Source organism: Moschus berezovskii, chromosome 3 (genome assembly GCF_049115385.1).
Source record: "Moschus berezovskii isolate FMDL1 chromosome 3, NW_MosBer_1.0, whole genome shotgun sequence".
NCBI lineage: Eukaryota > Metazoa > Chordata > Mammalia > Artiodactyla > Moschidae > Moschus > Moschus berezovskii.
This window is the reverse complement of record NC_142462.1, coordinates 27373885-27386519: the sequence shown is the minus strand read 5'-3', so window position 1 is coordinate 27386519 and position 12635 is coordinate 27373885.

Genomic DNA, 12635 nt, shown 5'->3' with positions numbered 1-12635 from the left:
AATTAAAAGACACTTGCTCCTTGGTAGGAAAGTTATGACCAACCTAGATAGCATATTAAAAAGCAGAGACATTACTTTGCCAACCAAGGTCCGTCTAGTCAAGGCTATGGTTTTTCCCGTGGTCATGTATGGATGTGAGAGTTGGACTGTGAAGAAAGCTGATCGCCAAAGAATTGATGCTTTTGAACTGTGGTGCTGGAGAAGACTCTTGAGAGTCCCTTGGACTGTAAGGAGATCCAATCAGTCCATTCTAAAGGAGATCAATCCTGGGTGTTCATGGGAAGGACTGATGCTAAAGCTGAAACTCCAATACTTTAGCCAGCCACCTCATGCAACGAGTTGACTCACTGGAAAAGACTCTGATGCTGGGAGGGATTGGGGGAAGGAGGAAAAGGGGATGACAGAGAATGAGATGGCTGGATGGCATCACCGACTCAATGGACATGGGTTTGAGTGAATTCCGGCAGTTGGTGATGGACAGGGAGGCCTGGTGTGCTGTGATTCATGGGGTCGCAGAGAGTCGGACAGGAGTGAGTGACTGAACTGAACTGAACTGAACTGAAGGCTCAAATGGATTAAGAATCTTGACTAAAGTCACTGAAGCAGTCAGGCAGCACAAGGATTAAAGCTATATTCTATATCCTTAATCTTCATGGATTTTTCATCTCTCATAATTTCTCTTAATAGTATTACCATATTCCCAGCACCTGCACTTGAAACCTGAAGTCCTTTCTTTGGTACCCACACCCAACCAATTGGTTACCAAGTCCTTCTACCCTTCAGATCTAGCCTTGGTTTTGGTTTTTTGTTTAATTTTATTATTTCTGGCTGTGCTGGGTCTTTGTTGCTGTGCTGGGCTTTCTCTAACTGCAAATAGCAGGGGAACTTTCTAGTCGAGGTGCTTGGGCTTCTTATTGCGACGGCTTCTCTTGTTGCAAAGCATGCTTCTAGGGTGCTCAGGCTTCAGCCGTTTTGGTGCACAGGCTTAGCGCCCCGGGGCATGTGAAACCTTCCCAGAACAGGGATTGAACCTGTGTCCCCCGCACTGGCAGGCAGATTCTTAATCACTGGACCCCCAGGGAAGTCCGATACAGCCTTAGGTTTGACTTCACCATTTCTCATCAACATTGCCCTTTGCCTCCTAACTGGTCTCCCTGCTGTAAGTGACTTCTTCCAAGATGACAGTATAGATGCAGCACTTCTGCTGAAATTGCTGAGAAGTTTCTCTCCATCTTTCAGACAAAATTCATACTCAGTTTTGCAAACCCCCTGAGGAGCTGGCTTCTGTCGTCTTCATTTTCATTTCCCTATCTCACTGCATTACAACCTATGCTCATTGCCTAATACACTGGCATTCTTCCATAGCCCTGTGTTTTTCGATTGTTTTCTCTGACTGCGTTTCCCCCACTTGTCTGCCAGTTTCATATCTAATCGTTTTCCAGGACTTGAAATAAACGTCACCTCTTTTTGAAGTCCTTATCTGATCTAATCTTTATATGACCATCGCCACTAAACTGAGACATGACCCTGCTCTAGACTGCCATAAAACCTAAAATAAACCTCCTTACATGGCATTTCACAGCGTGTAGTAACTGTCACACTTTGTTATTTAGCTTTTTCTTTTGTGTTATTTCGTTAAAAAAAAAAAAAATTGGCATTCCTTGATGGGCTCCCTGAGGGCAGGTCCCTAGCATAGTTCCTGGTGTGCAGTAATTACCCAGAAGTTATTTGTTGAAAGGCTAAATTGAAGAGTGAATATATTTTTGAACATGATTACAATTAAGTTCAATAAAGAAAAGAAAGTGAAGTCTGAGTTGTGCCGTGAATGTATTAAATAGTATCAATAGATGTGCACAGGGTATTCAGTTTCTGACTACAGCCCTAAAGAACCCCATGTGGCAGAGCATGGAGGGTGCTTTTTGCTGCATCAATCCTGTCCCCAAAATAGCTTCAAGCTGCTGTGCTCAGTAAAATGGAAGATACATAAATACAGTCAGCTGCTTTGGAACCTCGAGAACCAATGAGAGAGAGACACCATTTTCCAAAGGAATTTCATATGAACCCCATGACTTCCCCAAGACATATGACCTTCAAATGCTTTAGAAATCATTTAACTTGGTCTTTATTTAAACAACAACCAACAAAACATCTTGAAATATCAATTTGCCTCGAATCACTGATTTCATCTATTTGCTCTTAAATTCTCTTCTTTGAGACCTATTTGATAATTTGAAGAGCAGCTATATGTTCATAAATTCAGTGGCTGCTTAAATGTATACTTTGTTATATTTTTAAATCTCATTGTTAAGAAAAAAAAAAACCCTCTGGGTTTGAGCTCTCCTGAGAAGCAACTTTTTAGTCATACTCACCAAATCCTATTTTGCAGATTTCAGAGAGGCATAATGCTATATATAAATTTCAAACAGGGATTCCTAGAGAGCAGGGACAGGGCCTGCTGCTGAACTGCTCAGGGGACACTGAACTGCAAACAAAAAGCAAAGGGGGGATTTTTTTTTTTCTTGTGGGCCTTGAAGAATTATTTTGCTTTGCCTTTGTCCGGGGTTTCCATGGAAACTCCTCTCCTGAAAATGTGCAGTTCTTCAGAGCCCTCGCCGTGAATACAAGCAGAAGACAGACCTGAAGCTAGCTACATCTATTTTAGTGCTACCATGAGTTGATGAAATCAAGAGATAATTGTTATATTCATAAAGAAATAAGTCAACATGAAAATGAGTATAATGAGTTTAATGAACAAACATTGGGCTTTTAGATGGTACCTTTAATCTTCCTTCTGCCTTTGGGTAAATATAAAGCAGGTCTATATATGGCTTTTTGGATTTCCCTGGTGGCTCAGTGGTAAAGAATTTGCCTGTCAATTCAGGAGGTGCTGGTTCCATCCCTGGGTCAGGAAGATCCCCTGAAGATAGAAATGGTAACTCACTGCAGTATTCTTGTCTGGGAAATCCTACGGACAGAGGAGCCTAGCAGGCTATAGTCCATGGGGTTGCCAAAGAGTCAAACACAACTGAGTAACTAGACAAAAGCAACATATAAGGTTTAGGTTTCTAATACAACACAGGAAATAATAAAAACTACAGTAGTAGTGATTGATCCAAAAGTGCCAATAATCAGCCTAATCTTTCACTCATCCTATGCACTTAAGCAAAATCAAACAAAAATTTCAAAATAATATGTTGACCCAGAAATCACATTTTTATCTCTAAGAAACAACTTGGGAAAAATCCTATTAAGGACAGGTAAAAGTAGTAGAGATTATATTTTTAGTTCAGAAAGACATTGATGCTCACAAGAAGGCCCAGGCTACATATGAGTAACACCTGGGAAGGACTATAAACAAGGAATATTCCAATAATATCACGTTTTTCAGGAGAAGCACAGAAATTCCCCAAATTCACAGAGGAACAGAGCAAGGGAAGGAAAACAGTCAGGTTCTTGGTATGAGAAAGAAGGGAAACTGCGTGTGTTCACAATGTAGTACATGCCACGTCCTGCTCTGGTTTCCTCCAGTCAGCACTGAGTTAAGGATGTGCTGGGCGTGAGCGGAGAAATGTGATTCTTCCCCTGAGGAAGCGTATCTCTCAGCAGAGGAGACAGACATAAAAGAGCTGATTGGAATGAATTACCAGTTGCAAAATGTGCTGTAAAATGAGCAGTGCCGGGTTCCCTGGGAGAATGTAAGGAAGAAACCTCACCTTGTATATTACCGCCCTCACTATAATCCCTTGAATTAGATGCTGCAATCCTGTTTCACAGGAGCTAACAGAGGCACGAGAAAGGAAGAATTTCCCCAAGGTCAATTGGGAACTAAACATTGGAGCCAGCCTGTGAGCCAGTGTTGGTCTGTGGGGGTTCATGGCCGTTTTCCTATGCTACGTGATTTTGTGAGTAGCCGTTTCAATTTATTCTAATTGCTGAATTAAGAATTGGAGAGATATGAAATATATCTGTCAAGAGATGCTAGAAATTTTATGTCATGTCTAACTCTCTCTGAATCATTTTCTCAGTAAGCACTTGAAAGTAATCCTCTGGAATTGGTCATTCTGACACAATGACTCTCGTTTAAATACTTACGAATTGGCCCGTCTAAGATACTCCCCAGTTAGGACTCTCAAAACCAACCAAGTAGCTGGGCTGCAAAGTCAGCAGACTGACATCACTACACTAAAGTAGCATGAAGTTTGGAATCTACAGGATTCATCTCTCAGCCCTCATTCGGACCCTCTCCCTGATCTGCCATTGCCTCCTCTCTCGCACTTTGTTATCCTGGTACTTGCCTGTCACTCTAACTCAACAATAAGCAATTCTGAATGTATTAGTAACACATCTTACTTATCTTTGTGCATACATGCTAAGTCACTTCAGTCGTGATCAACTCTTTGAGATCTATGGACTGTAGCCTGCCAGGCTTCTCTGTCCATGGGATTCTCCAGGCAAGAATACTGGAGAGGGTTGCCATGCCCTTCTCAAAGGATCTTCTCGACCCAGGGATCGAACCTGCATCTCTTATGTCTCCTGCATCGGCGGGCAAGTCCTTCACCACTAGCACCATCTGGAAACCCCACTTATCTTTGTATCAGAGTGACAAGCACATCACTCTAGATGCTTAATTGTTAAATTAAACAAGTTAAAATGCTCTTCTTCCAATATGTAATAGTAATTCTTTCATTAAATATTACTGCTTCAAATCCTAAGGAAAAAGAACAAAGCTGGAGGCATAATCCTCCCAGACCTCAGACAATCCTACAAAGCTACAGTGATTAAAACAGCATGGTATTGGTACAAAAACAGACATAAAGATCAATGAAACAAAATACAGAGCCCAGAAATAAACTCAAACACCTGTGGTCAATTAATCTTTGACAAAAAGAGGCAAACATATATATAATGGGAAAAAGTCTCAGCAAATGGTGTTAAGAAAACTGGACTCTCTCATGTAAATCAATGAAAACAAACATAAACGCAAACTCAGGTTTAAAGCCCTGAATATAAGACATGACACCATAAAACTCTCAGAAGAAAACAAAGCAAAACATTCTCTGATGTAAATCACAGGAATATTTTCTTACATCAATCTTTCAAGGCAAAAGAAATAAAAACAAAAATGAACAAATGGGACCTAATCAAATTTAAAAGCTTTTGCAAAGCAAAGGAAACCATAAACAAAATGAAAAGGCAACCTACTCACTAAGGGCTTAATTTCTAAAAAAACCCAATCAAAAAATATGCAGATCTAAACAGACATTTCTCCAAAGAAGACATACAGATGGCCAACAGGCACAGGAAAAGATGCTTACCCTCACTAAGTACTAGAGAAATGCAAACTACAATTACAATGATGTACCATCGCATACCAGTCAGAATGACCATTGTCAAAAAGTCCACAAATAATAAATGCTGGAAATGGTTTGAAGAAAAGGGAACCCTCTTACACTATTGGTGGAAATGTAAGGTGGTGCAGCCACTGTGGAAAACAGTAAGGAGATTTCTTATGATCATTATTTTTTTAATTTTTGGCCCCACCCTGCAGCACGTGAGGTCTTAGTTCCCCAACCAGGGATTAAACCAGCATTCTTTGCATAGAAAGGTGGAGTCTTAACCATTGGACTTCCAAGGAAGTACTAGGAGGATTCTTTAAAAAATAAAAATAGATACCCTATGATCCAGCTATCTCAATCCTGGACATAGAACCAGAAAAGATGAAAAGCTTTTACAAAAAGATACATGTCACAACATTTTTAATTAACTATGCTCCAATATAAAATAAACATTTTTCAAAAAGCTACATGTACCCCAATATTCATAGCAGCACTGTTTACAATAGCCAAGACATGGAAGCAACCTAGGTGTCCATCAGCAGATGAATGAATAAAGAGGATACTATATAAACATATATACGCTGCTGCTAAGTCACTTCAGTGATGTCCAACTCTGTGTGACCCCATAGACGGCAACCCACCAGGTTTCCCCGTCCCTGGGATTCTCCAGGCAAGAACAATGGACTGGGTTGCCATTTCCTACTCCAATGCATGAAAGAGAAAGTGAAGTCGCTCAGTCGTGTCCGACTCCTAGCGACACCATGGACTGCAGCCTACCAGGCTCCTCTGTCAGTGGGATTTTCCAGGCAAGAGTACTGGAGTGGGCTGCCATTGCCTTCTCCCAAACATATATATATAACTGAATATTCAGTTCAGTTCAGTTCAGTCGCTCAGTCATGTCCGACTCTTTGCGACCCCATGAATCACAGCACGCCAGGCCTCCCTGTCCATCACCAACTCCCAGGGTTCACTCAAACTCATGTCCATCGAGTCGGTGATGCCATCCGGCCATCTCATTCTCTGTCATCCCCTTCTCCTCCCGCCCCCAATCCCTCCCAGCATCAGAGTCTTTTCCAGTGAGTCAACTCTTCGCATGAGGTGGCCAAAGTATTGGAGTTTCAGTTTTAGCATCAGTCCTTCCAATGAACACCCAGGACTGATCTCCTTTAGAATAGACTGGTTGGATCTCCTTGCAGTCCAAGGGACCCTCAAGAGTCTTCTCCAACACACAGTTCAAAAGCACACTCCAACCACACTTTAAAAGCATCAATCCTTCAGCGATCAGCTTTCTTCACAGTCCAACCCTCATATCCATACATGACCACGGGAAAAACCATAGCCTTGACTAGACGGACCTTGGTTGGCAAAGTAATGTCTCTGCTTTTTAATATGCTATCTAGGTTGGTCATAACTTTCCTTCCAAGGAGTAAGCGTCTTTTAGTTTCATGGCTGCAATTACTCAGCTATAAAAAATAATGAAATAATGCCATTTGTAGCATGCATGAACCTAGAGATAGATTACCATACTAAGTGAAGTAAGACAAAGAAAGATAAATATCACATGACATCACTTATATGTGGAATCTAAAAAAACAATACAAATGAATTTATTTACAGAACAAAAACAGACTCACAGACAAAAAAACAAACTTATGGTTACCAAAGGGGAAAGGGGCAGAGGAGGGATAAATTAGGAGTATGGGGTTAACAGGAACACACTGCTATATGTAAAACAGACTAAAGTATTTACTATATAGCACAGGAAACTATATTCAATATCTTGTAATAACCTATAATGATAAATAATCTGAAAAAAGACATATATGCAGGTCAAGAAACAACAGTTAGAACCAGACATGGAACAACTGACTGGTTCAAAATTGGGAAAGGAGTACATTAAGGCTGCATATTATCACCCTGCTTATTTAACTTATATGCAGAGTACATCATGTGAAATGCCAGTCTGGATGAGTCACAGGCTAGAGTCAAGATTTCCAGAAGAAATATCAACAACCTCAGATATGCAGATGATACCACTTTAATGGCAGTAAGTGAAGAGGAACTAAAGAGCCTCTTGATGAGGGTGGAAGAGGAGAGTAAAACAGTTGGCTTAAAACTCAATATTTAAAAAACTAAGATCATGGCATCCAGTCCCATCACTTGATAGCAAATAGAAGGGGGAAAGGTAGAAACAGTGACAGATTTTCTTTGCTTGGGTTCTAAAACCACTGTGGATGGTGACTGCAACCATGAAATTAGAAGACACTTCCTTCTTGGAAGGAAGGCTATGACAAACTTAGGATATTAAAAAGCAAAAACATCATTTTGCCAACAAAGGTCAATATATTCAAAGATACGGTTTTTTCTGTGGTCACGTATACAGTGAGAGTCGGACCATAAAGAAGGCTGAGCATCAAAGAATAGATGCTTTCAAACCGTGGTGCTGGTGAAGACTCTTGAGAGTCCCTTGGACTGCAAAGAGATCAAACCAGTCAGTCTTAAAGGAAATCAACCCAATATTCATTGGAAGGACCGATGCTAAAGTTGAAGCTCCAATACTTTGGCCACCTGATGGGAAGAGCTGACTCACTGGAAAAGACCCTGATGCTGGGTAAGATTGAGGCAAAAACAGAGGAGGGTGACAGAGGATAAGATAGTTGTATAGCATCACAGACTCAATGGACATGAGTTTCAGCAAACTCTGGGAGATAGCAGAGGACAAGGAAGCCTGGTGTGCTGTATTGCATGGGGTCACAGAGTCAGACAGGACTTAGCAACTGAGTAACAAGAACATATATATATATATAAAACTAAACCACCTTGTTGTATACTTGAAACTAACACAATATTATAAATCAACTATACTTCAATTTAAAATATATATTTATATATATTATAGTTATTTCATCCAAATTCAAAATTCATATAAAAATATTCACATTATCAAATAATTTTGAATTCCTTTCCCCAGAGTCTCATTGCTATATGAAGCTTATTGGCTACTCTGTGATAACATTATTCTGGGATCTGATTTGGAATGAGTCAAATGTCCTTCTGCATGAAAAGCTGGAAAAAGGGGTAGAATATCAATTCTTCTGATATTATCCCTAAAATTCCTAATTCCCTGCAAATAAAGGACTTCATAATTTCCTGTTTACCTGTTTTGTCACCTGTCTTCTTCTTTCCTGGAACTGTAAGGTTTGTAACCTTAGAGGTAGCCTCCCCTAACATTTTACGAAAAAAAATAAAGAACGGCCTACAGGCTTTTGTTTTTAGAATACTTTTCAGTATCCACTCTTGTGAACAATGGTGCAAAACACCTTGAAAACAACATGCAACAATCATCAAAACATCATCCTAAAGAAAGCAAAGGCTCCTTAGGTTACATATCGAAGGAAGAGGATAGGCCTACAACCACTGCTCCCCACACTCAAACTCTTTTTCCCCAAATATAGAAAAGATGTAGAAAAAAATTACACCAAGATTTAATAGTGTCTTGACAATGCAGTGACTGTCTCTGATGCATAATTTTCCTCACCCCATATATATTTTCTGAAAAAGTTCCGTGTTCTTCAATTTTTCCAGCCCACCATCTACCTGTGGATCAGAAGTTAAAAAGGAGTCTTGAGTCTTAGAAATCCCTGGAAATGAACATCAGGCATACAGTGAGATTTACCTACTTCTTTCAATGTCTGCTATTGAAATCTTTGAAACTCCTATAAAAGGATATCCTAACAAAGGATAACTTTTCCCCCAATATCACCAAACCCACTGATCTCTTTGTCCATCTATTGATTTCTACATGCGGATTTCAACATGTCCAAATACCTGTTTTTCATAACACTAGTCCAGGGGATTGGAGAAGGAAATGGCAACCCACTCCAGTGTTCTTGCCTGGAGAATCCCAGGGACGGGGGAGCCTGGTGGGCTTCCATCTATGGGGTCACACAGAGTCGGACACGACTGAAGTGACTTAGCAGCAGTCCAGGGGATACTTAGGAAAAGAAAGGTGGGAGAGAGGGTTCTGTGGTCAAGTAAACTTAAAAATGTCTACATAACACTTGTCTTTAAGAAATCCTTACAAAGTCTTGTAATATAGAAATGAATTAATTTTATTTAACTCTGCAGTTGCCTAACTTACTTAATCAAAACACACTTTGATCTTAAGACATAACCTAGAAAATCAGATTTTCATGGAACATGCTTAGAAAACACTATTGTAAATTGGTAAATTTGGAGTTATTTGGCTGTGAATGGAAGACTTCCATTCTCTAGACCTAAAATCTTACAATTCATTCATTTCTTTAGCAAATATTTATTCAGCATCTACTATTTGCTAAGCACTTAATTTCCACTTGTTCAATTCTAATCCAAACTTCAGGGATCAATCAGGACCCGAAACATGGGAAATGTACAGAGCTCCACAGAGCTCTGGAGTGAGCATCAAATCCATTTTGTCATTAGCTCTGCTGTGATGACATTCTCTTTCTAGTAACTTGTATTCAGTCACATTCTTTTCATCTAGCCCCAGCATCAGCCCTGCGTCCACTTATTGAGTTTCCACACTGTCCCAAACATAACTGAGCATCTCCTTTGGCTCCCTGTCCAGTTCCTCTGGAACTGAGTCCTACTTAAGCCCGGCACAGCTAAGGAATTGGAGCCAGGTGTCTGAGGAGTAGGGTTCACATGTAGCTCCCTGATGCCTACAGCCAAGCACCTATAGCCAGGCCCACATGTTATTCAACATTTATTTCTTTTAGACCTTCCAAGATTCACATTGTGACTTCACATGTCTGGCTCCTGGATGCCAGCCATTTCCAGTATCTTCTGTCTTCCATCACCCAAACCTTGTGAAAATTCTCTTCTCATTTAGAACTGTGTAGCCCTATTTTGTTTTTTCTTCCTTCGTCTCTGAATACCACTTTGTCACTTGTTTAATGGGTTTTATTTTTAAGTAGAGTGTCTTCAACAGTCTGTACGCTCAGACACAGTCCCACGTCCTGTGTTTTCTTTCTCTACACTCACTAGCAGCCCATTTAGTCTCAACCCTTCAACTACTATAGAAAATACGATCAAATGTTAAAATCTGATTCATCTTTCATCATTTCCGAACAAATTGGTGAAGACCAACTGTGCATATTCTGAATGAAGCATTCATAAGAGCATGGTAGACACTTCAAAATATCAATATCAAAATACAATACATATTTTGTATATCAATACATAATCAGAGAATAGAAGACAATAATTATAAATACCATTTAAGTTGGTATAAAATTTTAACCCACCTTTGCTTTCTAGAATTACTTTGGAATACATACATTACAAAACACCTACTACTAATCTTTCCTCCAGAAGATGTAAAAATTCTTCATTTCCATTCTGTCTAATATCAGTAAAAACATCTCAAAAGACATTAAAGTAAATACTCTTCCCCATATCATTATTAAACGAATGTCTCAGATAAACTAAGAGCTGAAATTGTATTCATATATGAAAATGGTAATTCATTGACTCACTAATAGAACAACTAATCTCTTTGCCAGTAGTAATGATAGATGGTTAAAATAATAATACCTAATTTTGCAAAGTGTTATACCCCTCAAATACTTCCTGGTTGCCTGTTCCTAGTTGATTCCACTGAGAAATGAGGAGTCTCAACAGAATCTCAATTTTATCATTTCAATTCAGTTCAGTCGCTCAGTCATGTCCAACTCTTTGAGACCCCACGGACTGCAGCACACCAGGCTTCCCTGTCCATCACCAACTCCTGGAGCTTGCTCAAAGTCATGTCCATCGAGTCGGTGATGCCATCCAACCGTCTCATCCTCTGTCATCCCCTTCTCCTCCTGCCTTCAATCTTTCCTAGCATCAGAGTCTTTTCAAATGTGTCAGCTCTTCGCATCAGGTGGCCAAAGTACTGGAGTTTGAGCTTCAGCATCAGTCCTTCCAACGAATACTTAGGACTGATTTCCTTTAGGACTGACTGGTTGGATCTGCTTGCAGTTCAAGGGACTCTCAAGAGTCTTCTCCACCACAGTTCAAAAGCATCAATTCTTCTGCACTCAGCTTTCTTTATGGTTCACTCTCACATCCATACATGAGCACTAGAAAAACCATAGCTTTGATTAGATGGACCTTTGTTGGCAAAGTAATGTCTCTGCTTTTTAATATGTTGTCTAGTTTGGTCATAACTTTTCTTCCAAGGAGTGTCTTTTAATTTCATGGCTGCTGTCACCATCTGCAGTGATTTTGGAGCCCCAAAAAATTCTGAAAATCTTCATATAGTTTTTTATAATGACTCATATGTTGAATAATCAATATATCTGAAAAAAAAACAGTAGTTTACAACAGAACATAAATTTTAAAATGCTGTCCCATTTCACAGGTAAAGAAAGATGAGATCCCAGAAGTATTATGACAACCACGTTCAAAGAGATATAAAAACCACTGCACAACCAAGGTCACAGAAACATGAAAGCCACTACAGAAGAAATTTAAACACTGAAATTTCATTTGTATGGATAATATACAGATACTGTGATTCCTTGGTTCCTAATAGGGAAAGGAGTACATCAAGGCTGTATATCGTCATCCTGCTTATTTAACTTATATGCAGAGTACATCATGAGGAACACTGGGCTGCATGAAACACAAGCTGGAATCAAGATTGCCGGGAGAAATATCAATATCCTCAGATATGCAGATGATACCACTCTTATGGCAGAAAGTGAAGAAAAACTAAAAAGCCTCTTGATGAAAGTGAAAGAGGACAGTGAAAAAGTTGGCTTAAAGCTCAACATTCAGAAAACTAAGATCATGGCATCTGGTCCCATCACTTCATGGGAAATAGATGGGGAAACAGTGGAAACAGTGACGAATTTTATTTTCTTGGGCTCCAAAATCACTGCGGATGGTGACTGCAGCCATGAAATTAAAAAATGCTTGCTCCTTGGAAGAAAAGTTATGACTAACCTAGACAGCATATTAAAAGCAGAGACAGTGCCAACAAAGGTCCATCTAGTCAAAGCTGTGGTTTTTCCAGTAGTCATGTATGGACGTGAGAGTTGGACTATAAAGAAAGCTGAGCACTGAAGAATTGATGCTTTTGAACTGTGGTGTTGTAGAAGACTCTTGAGAGTCCCTTGGACTGCAAGGAGATCCAACCAGTCTGTCCCTAGGGAGATCAGTCCTGAACATTCACTGGAACTCCAATAGTTTGGCCACCTGATGCAAAGAATTGACTCATTTGAAAAGACCCTGATGCTGGGAAAGATTGAAGGCAGGAGGAGAAGGGGA